The sequence below is a fragment of the Protopterus annectens genome, chromosome 5.part0 (genome assembly GCF_019279795.1).
Source record: "Protopterus annectens isolate FY-2018-M chromosome 5.part0, PAN1.0, whole genome shotgun sequence".
In the NCBI taxonomy this organism is placed as follows: domain Eukaryota; kingdom Metazoa; phylum Chordata; order Ceratodontiformes; family Protopteridae; genus Protopterus; species Protopterus annectens.
The window spans coordinates 1,088,028,315-1,088,040,663 of NC_056735.1; the positions used below are offsets into that span (position 1 = coordinate 1,088,028,315).

At 44.1% G+C, this 12,349-nt stretch overlaps 1 protein-coding gene across 1 annotated transcript in view; it reads right to left on the reverse strand.

The window, feature by feature from the left end:
* The window catches only part of MAP4K4 (mitogen-activated protein kinase kinase kinase kinase 4), a 3,343,981-nt gene that overhangs the window by 1,787,460 nt on the left and 1,544,172 nt on the right, over window positions 1–12,349 (reverse strand). The gene's annotated exons all lie outside the window — the stretch shown is intronic.

Below are 12,349 nucleotides of genomic sequence, written 5' to 3' on the forward strand. Positions count from 1 at the left end.
GTTATGAATCTGTCCCTCCAACATGTTCTGTCTATTTCTGTGCAGAGGTTCAGATCCCTCGAGCCAGTAGCTCTAAGGGATTTGGATTTTCTGAAGTGGAGCAAGTTCATTAATTCTGGGTTGGACATGGCTTTATATGTCAGGCATAGGTCGCCTCTAAGTGGGCAGTACGCAACTGAGTAGAGTTGGGAGTTCTTTTAACCGAGCCATGTATGGGATCTGTTTGAGTACTTTGACTCTTTTTGTGAGGGACTTTTGGGGTCTTTCTAGTTGCTGCAGGTGTCGGTTAAGATACATCCCAAAAGGGGCATTGTATTCTATTATGGGCCTAATTAGGGCCGCATAGAGGGGCACTATGACCTCCTTCGATCTAGACGTGAATCCTTTCATGTTAAGGTAGGCTATGTAGAAAGTTTTTCTAACCACTTTGGCAATGTGGATGTCAAAGGAGAGATTACTATCAACTTAGGTCCCCAGATCCCTAATTACTTCCTCCGTGCTTAGTGGGTTTCCTCCTATGTGATAATTTGTGGGTACTTTGTTTTTGCCAAAGGGTATGACTATACACTTTTTGGCATTAAGCTTTAGACCGTGGCTCTGGTACCAGTTGTTTGTCTCTGTGAGACCTTTTTGAAGGATGCTCGTGTCAGCTGGAGAGTCAATTATGGCTCCCAGTTTGCAGTCATCTGCAAACTTGGTCAGCCACAGTCCTCCCGTGCTGGCCTGCACCTCGGAGAAGTATATACCGAACAAGAGAGGTCCCAGGACTGAGCCCTGTGGTACACCACTTGTGACCGGTTTTGAGTCAGACATGGCTCCAGCAATTCTGACTCTGTGGGTTCTGCCTTTGAGCCAGTTTGCAACCCATCTTGTGACATAGGGGTTTATATTTAGGCTGGATAGCTTATCTATGATGCCCGAGTGGGGTATTGTGTCAAATGCCTTCGGGAGGTCCAGATAGGCTGTGTGGACTACTTTCCCTTCGTCTATGGCCTTGGCGACTGTTTCAATAATCACCAAAAAATAATCCAAACAGCAGCAGCAGCCCCAACAAAGGAAATTGTGCCCTACCTCGAGTATATACAAAAGTGGGGTGGTGGGTGCGTGCAGTGCAGCTACTGCAGCAGAGAAGAGATTCAAATATGTACTATTATGGGCGAGTAGTTCTTACCAACTGTACTATGTTCTTCATTCTCAGTACTGCTGTAGTCTATGGGTAGGACACCCTTTAGCTTACCCCACCTGGTTGGTGGAAAGGAAGAGGGTCCAGAAACCCCTGAATAATGTTCCTAGCAAAGCCTGTCCTTGATCTATACAAGAAATCCAGTTGGTAGTACTATTTAAAGGAATGAACAAAGGACAACAACACTGCCCCTAGAATACTTTAAGTCCACCCCTTTCCAGTATGCCATCAAAGAGGATAATGACCTGGTAGAACATACCTTAAACTTTGCCTGGAATAGCTATACCAAGGTGGGAAAGGCAAAAACTACAGCAGAGGGCAACCATCTGGATAAAGTCTGCTTACACACACCGTTTAGCCTTTCTTTGACCCAGCATAAGAAACAGCTATTCAGCCTTACTAAACAAATTATTTCTGTCAAAGTAGTATCTGAGTTACCTGTGCAAATCCAATGTATGTTGAAGTTGTTCACCCTTTTTTCCTCTCTGGGAAGAATATGAGATTGATAGCTTGATTCAAAGTAAAATCAGAAACAAGTTTAGGCAAAAATGATTTCTGTATAATGCAATCCTAATCCTGTGGAAAACTCACCTTGCAGACATAACAACCAACAGTCTTCCAAGTAATGAACTGCAACTCAGCCTTCAAAGGCTGGATCAGAAAGAGACAAGGACAGTTTTTGTAGGAAAAAAAATACATTTCAAGGCAAAATAAGTTGTTTGCAAGGAGGTATGTGCAATACACCTTTCAGAAAAATACAGTTTTGTACCTACCATAAATGTAGATGTTCGAGTGTATACACTTGCTGCAGTCATTACACTTGGGTTTATCCTGCCGTCAGGTGGTTCCACAGTCGGCCTGAGTTCCAAAGTCTTGGTCCGGTGTCGGTTGCTGTCGCCTCCTCCCTGACGTCAGTGCGAAAGGGGTATATAAGATGCAGCTGATGCCATCTTCAGCTTTTCTTGCCCCAGATGTCAGGTGCCCCCAAATAGGTAGGCAATTCAAATTGCTAATAAAACATACCATACATAAGAAAAGCAAACAACAACTTTCAGCTACCAGCAAGTACTCCCCATAGGTAGTAAAGGGTAGAAGACATAGGCATGTACCAGCAAGGAGGAGGAAGGGTAACCTGGACTGCAGCAGTGCATACACTCGAACATCTACATTTATAAGGCAAGAAAAAGTTTCCCCAGTGGGGTACTTAGCTTTGTAGAAGACTTCGGTTCTGGATTTGGAATGAAAATCTCAGGAGACGGCCGACCGGCACTTGCGAACTGCTTTGGTTTCGGGCACCGCGCGGCAAGAAAGATTGGAGAAAATGGTGTCGGCTGCATCTTATATACCCCTGTCGCACTGACATCAGGGAGGAGGCGACAGCAACCGATGCTGGACCAAGACTTTGGAACTCAGGCCGACTGGGGAACCGCCTGACGGCAGGATAACCCAAGTGTAATGACTGCAGCAGTGTAACACGATGAACATCAGAGACCACAAACATTTAAAAAGGGGGATCGATAAGCAGACAAGCTGAGATGGCTGCAAGATGCACCTTGAGAACTAGAGGCACCACTTCCTTTTTCGAACCCATGACTTGCAAGGCACAAACTAAAACATTTCTTCCATTGGCTAATATAAGACTTTCTAGTAGCAGATTTTCTTGTCTCCTTTAATACCAGCTGCACATCTTTGTGAAAAAAGGTAACTAAAAGATATGAAAATTAAATCACCTAGGTTCAGTTGTGGTTGACTGATGATGGGGTGCATCAAACTTCCCTTGTGCTGGGTGAATAGATCCAGTCTGTGAGGAAAGTCATGGTAATTGCCCTTGGCCAATTCATTAAGAAGGGAGAACCAAATTTGCCTGGGATACAATGAAGTAACCACAATGATTTTTGGTAACTCTTTCTGAATCTTTAGAAAAAGAACTGAACTGGAAACAGTGGAAACGCCTACAGCAATATTAACGACAAAGGGAATGACAGAGCATCTGTTTTTCATACTTGGCTGTAAGGATGTCTCAAACAGAATTTTTCTGGATGTCTTTTTTTGAGGAAGTGAACAGATCAATTTGAGGTGCTCTCCACATCTGAATCAAGTCCTGGAACACACCTGCACCGAGTTTCCATTCATGAGGATCTGTCCAGGATCTGCTGAGTCTGTCTGCCACAATGTTTTGCTCTGACGAAATGAAGGAAGCTTGAAGACTTAGAGAATGCTGAGGAGTTGACTCCTAAGCTGTCACTGCCAACATGCAAAGAGGGTATGACCTTGGACCCCCTTGTTTGTTGAGATACCACACCACTGTACAGCTGTCTGTAATCTCCTGTAAAAGACCCAGAGCTCACAGATGATGCAGAGTTTCAAAAAGTACAGTTGTGTACCTACCATAAATGTAGATGTTCGAGTGTATTCACTGTTCCAGTCATTACACTTGGATTATCCTGCTGGCAGGCTACCCGCAGTCGGCCTGAATTCCAAAGTCCTGGTCCGGCATCGGTTGCTGTCGCCTCTTCCCTGACGTCAGCGCACCAGGGGTATAAAAGATGCAGCCAACACCATTTTCTTCAGTTTTTCTTCCCCAGATGTCAGGTGCCCCTAAAAGGGTAGGCTAAAAATTCTGCTCATGAAGCATGCACTAACATAAACATTACCTTCATCTACAAGCAAATACACCACACAGGTTGTATAGAATAGAGAAGTACAGATAAGTCCCAGCAATGAAAGGGGGATGAAGGGAGGGTAACCTGGACTGCAACAGTGAATACACTCGAACATCTACATTTATGGTACGTACACAACTGTACTATGTTCATTGTGTTTCACTGTTGCAGTCACTACACTTGGGTTGAATCCCAAAGCTGAGGATGGGTGGCTGGGGCTAGATAGAATTAGGAGTGGCTAGGAGGCCCTGCAGAACTGCAGTGGCGAAGCCTGCTCTGGATTTAGAGTAAAGATGCAAGTGGTAGTGCTTTGTAAGTGTGCATTGAAGTCCAAGTTGCAGCCTCCAAAATGTCCTTGGTTGGTACTCCTCTGAGGAAGGCTGCTGAAGTGGCTGCTGCTCTGGTTGAAGGTGGCCTAATGCCCTTAGGCACTGATTTGCCATGTTGTGAATGGCAGAAACGAATGCAGTGGCCTATCCATTTTGAAATGGTCTGCTTTGAAATAGCTTTTCCTTGCGATCCTGCAGCATATGCCACTAAGAGTTGCTCAGTCTTTCTGAAGGCTTTAGATTTGTCCAAGTAGAAGCGTAGCTGGCTGTGTATGTCCAAAGAATGCAGAAGTCTCTCCCCCTTATTCTGTGGGTTTGGATAAAAGGTAGGCAAATGAATTGTTTGGTTAAGAGCTACACTGGACACTACCTTAGGCATAAATGTTGGGTTTGTCCTTGAAGAGACCCTGTCCGGATGGAAAATAATAAAAGGTTCCACAGCCATTAGTGCCTGTAACTCTGAGACTCTTCTTGCGGAGGTTATTGCTAGGAGCAGAGCTGTTTTCCATAAGTATTTTATTTCAGCTGTATTGGCTGGCTCGAAAGGAGGCAGTGTGAGCTTTTCCAAGACAAAATTGAGGTCCCAGGCAGGTGTTGGAGCTCTCCTTGGAGGTCTTATGTTTTTGGCCCCATTGAGGTACTGCCTTAGCAGTGGATGTGAAAACATAGGTCGATCCGTATTGTAATGAGCTGAAATGGCACATGCATGGATCTTAACTGATGAGAAGGATAGGCCTTTGTCCAGCATCTCAGTTAGGTATTGTAAAATCTGAGGAATATTTGGTACAAGCGTGTCCATTCCTTGTGTCTGGTTCCAAGCACAGAATCTCTTCCATTTTTCTGTATAAGATTTCCTGGTGCTGGGCCTCCAGGCCTCCAAAATAACATCCATAACTGCTTTAGAGAGAGGTGTGTTCTGAATGGTTAAATTATCAGCCATGCAGCCAGATTTAGGGTTCAGAGTTGGCTGTGCAGGATCCAACTGTTTTGTTGGGTCAGCAAATGAGGAATTTGGGGTAATGTCCAGGCTGGGCCTTGAGACATGCTCTTTAGGATTGGGTATCAGTGCTGGCGTGGCCAGTCTGGGGCAATCAATATAATTTTTGGCTTCTCGTGTCTGACCTTTAGGAGTACCTTGGGGAGGAGAGGCAGTGGAGGAAAGGCATATACTGTAAGGGTTTTCCAGCTGAATGATAGGGCATCCACTTTCCATGCTTGTTTGTGATAAGTCCTTGTGCAGAATCTCTGTAGTTGGCAGTTGTGCGGGGAGGCAAATAGATCTATGTCTGGGCATCCCCATTTCCTTGTTATCATGCTGAAGATTTGTGGATCTAGTTTCCACTTGTGAGGATCCTTGAGATTTCTGCTTAGTTCGTCTGCCAGAGTATTTGTCTTTCCTGGCAGGAATTGTGCTTGCAGGTGTACTTGATAAGTCAGTGCTGTGTTCTACAAAGTCATAGCTTGTCTGCAGAGGGGGTAGGAATGTGTGCCTCCCTGCTTGTTTATGTATCACATGACTGCAGTATTAATTGTCTTTACCAGCAGCTGTCCTATATGAAGTAGATTCTTGAAGGCTGTCAGGGCATTCTGAACAGCTAGCATCTCTTTTTGATTGATATGAAGATGAATTTGGCTTGCTGGCCATGCTCCCTGAATACATTTTCCTGCCATGTGGGCCCCCCAGGCATAATCTGATGCAACTGTTGTTAGTGTTTGCCTGGCCGTGGGTAGAGTGAATAGCTGTCCCTTGTTGTGGTGACAAGCCTGTGCCCACCATCAAAACTCCTGTTGAGGCAGGGAATGAGGGTAATTAATGTTTCCAGGCTGTGGCAATGCTGAGTCCAAACACTTTCTACACACCATTGTAGTTTCCTCATATGCAGTCTTGCATATGGAATTAGTAGAATGCAGGAAGCCATGAAGCCCAAAGACTGCAGAATTTTTCTTGCAGATAACTGGGTCTTTGTTGCCAACATTTCGAAGTAAGAAGTCAGTTGCCTTTGTTTGTCTGGCGTGAGATAAGCCATCTGGGCAGTTGTATTTAAGCTTGCACCCAGGAATATTATCTCTTGAGAGGGTACTAGTTTTGACTTCTTTTCGTTTACCGTGTACCCTTGGCAAATTAGTAATCTTTTTAAAATGTCAGATGCTTCAGAAGAATGTCTTTGTTCTCTGCTTGAATAAGGCAGTCATCCAAGTAAGGGTATATTTGAATTCCTCTTTGTCTGCAGAAAGCAATTACTGGTGCCAGGCATTTTGTGAAGACCTTGGGCGCAGTAGATAAGCCAAAGTGCAGTGCAGAGAATTGGTAGTGCATTAATCCAGCTATGAATCTGAGATAACGTCTGCAATTTCGTCTGATTGGGAGATGCAGGTATGCCTGCCTCTTTTAGGTCCAAAGTTATAAGCCAAGCCTTCTTACCTAGCATGGGCAGAAGCTGCTGCAGAGTCAACATTTTGAATTTTGGAACGTCCACAAAAGTGTTTAGAATAGACAGGTCCAGTATTGGTCTCCAGGCTTTGTCCTTTCTGGGTACCAGGAATAGTCGAGTAAAATCCTTGTCTCTGCTCTTGCTGTGGTACTCACTGAATAGACCATGTCCATGAGGGATGTAACTTGTTTTTGTGCCTCTGCCCATTGATTTTGTGGCAGGTCTGGCATACATTTTGCCTTTGGCAAAGTGTGAAAATGGAACCTGTAGCCCTGGGACACTATATTCAAGACCAATTTGTCCTGGGTGATTATATGCCAATTTTGTGAAAAAAAAGTGCTAGTTTTCCCCCTAAGGGAGCTGCCAAAAGATAAGTGCTTGGTATTGGCAGAGGAAAGTCATTGGGACTGTTTTCTATACGGCTGTGATTTGTCTTCTCCGCTTTTGGAGGTAGAAGCACCCCACTGTTTAGGCCTGTATGAGCCTTGGAGCTGGGATCTGCCTCTAGGGCGTCTGTATCTGCCACTTTGCGGCCTGTCTGACACTGGAAAAGACCAATTCTTTGAAGGCCAGTTCCTGCTAAATCTGGTTTGTTGTACCTGTAAGAAATATTTAGCTGTCTGCATAGATTTCGCTTTATCCTCCATTTTCTTCAACACCTCTTCTGCCTTAACACCAAACAAAGTATCATGCTGTAAAGGAGCATCCAATAATTTTGCTTTAACATGATCAGGCAGATTTTGTTCCTTTAATCAAGCATGCCTTCTAATGACAGTACCCGTAACAGCGGCCCTGCAAGGGGCCTCCAGTGAATCAAAACCACATTGCAAAGTGTTTTCCCACTTGTTCAGCTGCATGCAATAACTCCTGCATTTCCTTGTTATTTGCACATTCAGAATTTAACATTTTCTGTTTTAGCAGTGACACTAAATATTGCTGATATTTAAGCATATGAAACTGACAATTTAAAGCCCTTACAGCCAAGGTAGCAGAAGTGTAAACTTTTTTCCCCCATCTGTCCAGTGCCCTAGAATCCCTATCAGAGGGGACAGGGTTTTTCGCAGTGGAAGCCTTGGCCTTTTTGGGACCCTGAGATATAGTTTCTGGGTTAGCAGCAGGGTTTTTATATAGAAATTTGTGGGAGTCTGGAACCCTGTAGTATCTGTCTGGCTTAACCGGTGCAGGGGGTAAAGAGTCAGGAGACAGGCTGGACTCTGAAAATACATCATCTACTATGTCTAGAACAGGTGGAATAGCAAGAGGTCTGTGCTGAGGTAGTAAATGAAAGTCTCTGAGCCTTTTCTTAGATTCTGAGTAATCTTGGCTCTCCCAGTGAAAGTGCTCCCTCATGGTGTGAAGGGTTTCCCCAAAAGAATAATCCTCAGGAGGAGAGGCTGAAGGAAGAGACTCTTTAGCATCAGAATCCTCATAGGGAGGAAGGGAGGATCCCTGTTCAGAAGAGGAATCGGAGGAAATGGAAACCTGATCTGAAGATTCATATTCTGTCTCTTGCCTAGGCCTCTTATCTGGAGGGGGATGGGAACCCCTGATCAAAGTAATTAGGTCTTCGGCCATTTTAAGCATCTGTTTTTTAGGCATGGAAGTCTGTGCAGGAGAATGCTGTACTTGTTTCTTTGTCTTTAGAGCTGCTTTAGTCTGCCTTTGAAGCTGAGGTTGGCTTAACATAACTGTGTAGGTCTGAAACACCCTCAGAAGTCGATGCCTGCTCAGCGGCTCTGGACCCATCTGAGGGAATAGTTTCCGAATGACCAATACCTTTAGTATCCAGAGGCCTAGTCGGCTCCACGTGGGAGTCAGAAGCGGCCTGTGGCTCTGAGGTAGTGGGCGCCAGTGGCTGCGAAAGCGCCTCACTGAGAACCGGCGACTGGCCTAGCGGAGGCCTCGTCGTCGGTTTTGTTCCTCGGATGTCTGTCCTTTTCCTTGCGCTTTTTATAAACTCCGGTCGTCGGCTGTTCCGACGGCATTATATAATTAAATCTTCGGCCAAAGTAATGAAAGGCAAAATTGAACTGACGCTTAATAGTGTGTTGGTTAAATCTAGCACAAAACCGACAGCTAGCAACGTCGCTGTCAGGGCCTAGGCAAGGAATACAGTAAGAATGAAAATCCTTATGAGGTATTTGCTTCCCACAAGAAATACAACTGTTAACTTTTTCTGACATCGGACTGGAGCAAAAAAAAAGTTTCCCCAACGGGGTACTTAGCTTCAATGAAGACTTCGGATCTGAAATTCGAATTTGAAAATCTCAGGAGTCGGCCGACCGGCACTTGCGAACTGCTTTTGCTTCGGGCACCCTGCGGCAAGAAAGACTGAAGAAAATGGCGTTGGCTGCATCTTTTATACCCCTGGCGCACTGATGTCAGGGAAGAAGCGACAGCAACCGACGCCGGACAAGGACTTTGGAATTCAGGCCGACTGCAGATAGCCTGCCAGCAGGATAACCCAAGTGCAATGACTGCAACAGTGAAACACGATGAACATCATGAATTGCTGCTATCATTTTCTTGCCGATGTGCTTTGGCCTGTCCAAAGAGTTCTACAGACCTTGCACTTTTATTCTTATGGAACCTACATCCCAATCATAATCTCAAGAGTCTGTCTGGATAGAGTGAATTGGGGTTAGAAGAGAGAAAAGGATTCCTGGATTGAGAACCATTTGATCCCTCCACCTCTGCAATTCTCATCTTAATTCCCCAACATGGAAATCTGAAAGTCTAAGGGGTGTAGGTGCTGAGTCCAAAACTTTGTTTTAAGTACCACTGGATTTTTCACATGTGTAATCTAACAACAGGTATCATGAGGATTATGGATGCCATACTGCCTAGAATCCTGAGACATTATCTTGCAAGAGGGCTGAAGCTGTTGGGGAAAAACTCAGATCTGATGGTAAGCTATTATGTTTTCTTTAGGAAAGAAGGCCTTTTGCCCAAAAAGACCATTTCATGAGAAGGTGAGAGACCATACTTTTGTAGGCTTGAGTGAAATCCTAGATGTGACAAGATGTTGGATATATTTGTTACCTAACATATGAGAGAACACTGCACAAATAAGAAAGTTGTCTAAATAAGGAAAACTGTGGATACCCTAAAATCTGCAGTAAGTCACCTCTGGGGCTAGGTACTTTGTGAACAATCAAGGTGTAGCAGACAGCTTTCAAAGGGTAATAGAGAGAACAGAAATGTGATCCAGATACCACAAACTTTAGATGTGATAAGCATCTTTGAGATCTAGTGTTAAAGCACTGACTGTAGGGTCAACATCTTAAATTTTGGAATTTTCACACAAAGGCAGACAGATCTAACACAGGTCCCGAAGCGTGGTCTTTATTTGGTACCAAAAATATCCTGGAATAAAAATCTGTCCATGTGATTTGCAGGTTCTGGCTATCTGACCCTTGCTTTGGACTACATTGTAGCACTTTTGGAAACATGTCTATCTGGTTGGGTGGTTTCACCCTGAAAGGAGGACAATCCACTCACTGCAAAGTGTATCCTTCCTGAATCATCTTCAACACCCATCTGTCTGAAACCATCTGACCACAAGCAAAGGGGTTGAGAGTCAGACGGTGTGAGACTGGTAGGGGAAACTGGGGCAGGAGGTGTGGGTAAGGTGATCAGATTCCCAGCATGGTCATTCATTACCTGGAGAAGGACTCTTTTTGGGAAAGTTACTATTTTATTTGGTAAGGAAGAGTTATCCTCCCTGCCATTTTTGAGGGGGAGGATTGTTAGGCTGGAATTTCTGTTTATTCTGTTCTCTAAAGGACTGATAAAGCAGCCATAAGGTAAACTCCTGGATACCTGAAAAACCCTAGAAACTCCATGCATTTATTTATCTCAGTTGTCCCACTAAGGCTCTGTATTGCTGCAGGCCCAAATACCAGATCCGGCCTAAGTGGAAAATTAAGAATTTCACATTTCAAATCATCAGAAAAATTCGGATTACTCTGTGACGCCCGTGCCTTGGCCCAACAATCAATGAGCCTCAATCCTCACCACTAACACCAGAGTGGGTGCCTCATATATGAGGAAAGGATAACAAATACACACAGTAAAGTGCAATTTCCCTTAAGAGCACACAGAGATCACAGTCAGTCCGGGGCTGGTTGCTCCCTTGCTCTCCAGGTCCCCAATAAGACTCCCCACTGGCACAGCTATAGGCTCCAGATCTCGGCCTAGTGGGCAAGCTAACCTCCAGCACCCTCTCTGGCCAACCAGTGCTTCGTGGCCCTGCCCATGAGAGTTTATACAACCAGACAGACACTTCTGGGGAAGGCTGGCACAGGTTCTCCAGCTGTGCCCCTTTTACCCAAACTATACGTAGTACCACTTGACACCCATTAATAATTATCAGCTACTCAAAGGCCCTTAAAAGGGTGTCCAGTTACTACTGTGCAATATTATTATCCAATTGGTAGTATAACCCAGGGCTAAAGCTATTAGAGTGGCTTTGTAGAGTTTTACCAAAGGCATGCAAGTACTCTTAAGAGCTTAAATTATCTCTACACAAAACAACCACAGTTAAAAGGGTTTGAAAATATTTAATAATAAATAATAAAAACACAAGAGAATACTTCTTACTACACAGTGCTAGTCAAGAGTTCCAAAATCACAGAGAAATACTTAAAACACCATAGTAAAGATCTGACATCACATAAAAACGTAGTCTAATCTTTCTAGTTCCTAGCTATTTCTAAAAGAAAACACAAGTCTAAGATAACTTACATATGAGCAAGACAGTGCTGTGAGTTGGATAGTTAAGACAAAAATGCGTAATGCCTTCTGGTTCTTTCTGTTTAAATTGCTATTGCAGTCCTTGTTCCCATTACATCACTTCTTTTACACTTTCCTGGTGTTCCCAGGCTAACAGATACTACATAATTGTTATCTTGCACCTGCAGGAAACTACATCAATAAAAGACATTCCACATGTAAACTCTAGTAATTATTCCTTAAGTTAAAACAATAGGCAGGATGTTTCACTCCAAACTCATCGACTTCAAATTCTAACTTCAAAGGGACACACGAGAAATAATTTCAGCTTCAAAGGACAGCCAAGAAATGCTTGACTTAATTTTCTTTACATCAGAGGACAATGTTGCTACATTGTTTTAAGTTCAACATTTCACAGTATTTTATTTCAAGTAACAAAACAAGTCTGTAATTCAACATTCATATTTACAAATGACAGAATTATCTGGACAATTCTATCTGGCTAGCTGGCAGCCTTCACACCCCCCTCCCCGGAGAACTCAAGCTAGTTTTTCAAGTGACCCTTGAGAAATGCCGCTTGAGAGGGTTAGGTCTATTTGAGTGTACCTTACCCCATTCCCTGTCTTGAGAGCCAATCTGCATTGGCATGTCTACTCCCACTGGGGTGCTGCACTGACATATCATACGCTTGCAACCCAAGGCTCCATCTTAGTAACTTGGCATTTTGCTGGCTGGCCCTGTTTAACTATAATAGGGTTGTGATCTGTCATACCAGTGAATTTCCTTCCATACAGATAAGGTTGAAGTTTCTGCAATGCCCACACTATGGCTAGACATTCCTTTTCTACAGCTGCATAGCATTCCTCCCTGGGTTGGTGTCTACGACTGAGATAAACCACTGGGTGCTCTTCCCCCTCTGAAGAAATCTGGCTAAGTACAGCCCCCACCCCATGGTTCAAAGCATCCACCTGCAGAACAAATTCTTTACTGTAATCTGGACTGGCTAAC